Source organism: Aplysia californica, unplaced genomic scaffold (assembly GCF_000002075.1).
Source record: "Aplysia californica isolate F4 #8 unplaced genomic scaffold, AplCal3.0 scaffold00535, whole genome shotgun sequence".
NCBI classification, from domain to species: domain Eukaryota; kingdom Metazoa; phylum Mollusca; class Gastropoda; order Aplysiida; family Aplysiidae; genus Aplysia; species Aplysia californica.
The window spans coordinates 562,506-563,369 of NW_004797805.1; positions in this window are offsets into that span (position 1 = coordinate 562,506).

Sequence of the window (864 nt, forward strand, 5' to 3'; positions counted from 1 at the left end):
TGTGAGTGTGTGTGTGTGTTTGTGTGTGTGTGAGAGAGAGAGAGAGTGTGTGTGTGTGTGTGTGTGTGTGTGTGTACAAATTTGTTTGAGACGAAAACAGGAGGTACAGGCTAAATTTATGGAACGAGAATTGCTGACATTGTCTAAAGTGAGAAGGAGGAAGATAAAACTGAGAATCAACAAACAAAAACTAGGAACATTATTTAATGATTTAAAACGGCAAGATATTCATTGATCGAAGTCGCAACGATGTATTTAGTCAAGCACGTTGTCACTGCTCGACTTCATATTAATTACAGAATTACCAGACAAATAATGACTTGTGCTATAAGAGTAAATTTCTTAAGAAGTCAACGTATTATGGCGTCTTGCTTTACAATTTCTTTATTACTTGATGTTAAAATCTTTTATAACAATGTCTGACAGATTCAAACCGTCGCGTCTCTTCTTAGTGATATTAGGCAACAATTAAATTAACTTACTTGCTTCCCCATCATCCGGGTCCTTCAATACGACGACTGGTGCTGTATAAACAGAGTCTCTCTCTAGCGTTTTCGATATATTATATAAAATCTTCTCAGATTGTTACATTCTTCTAATGAAAGTTTGACCCTGACTGCACTGATCTGACCAAATTGACACCATAATATTATGGATCCGTGAAGTCGTGCTGGATGAATTGTACAAAAAGGGAACGTAAAAATAACCTTCTTCCGAAGAGGATACATCAAAGAAATCTCAGGGAAACCAAATATTGATTCCGAAAAAAACAGTACTACATCCACAAACATACACATACACACACACACACATACACACACACACACACACACACACACACACACACACACACACACACACACA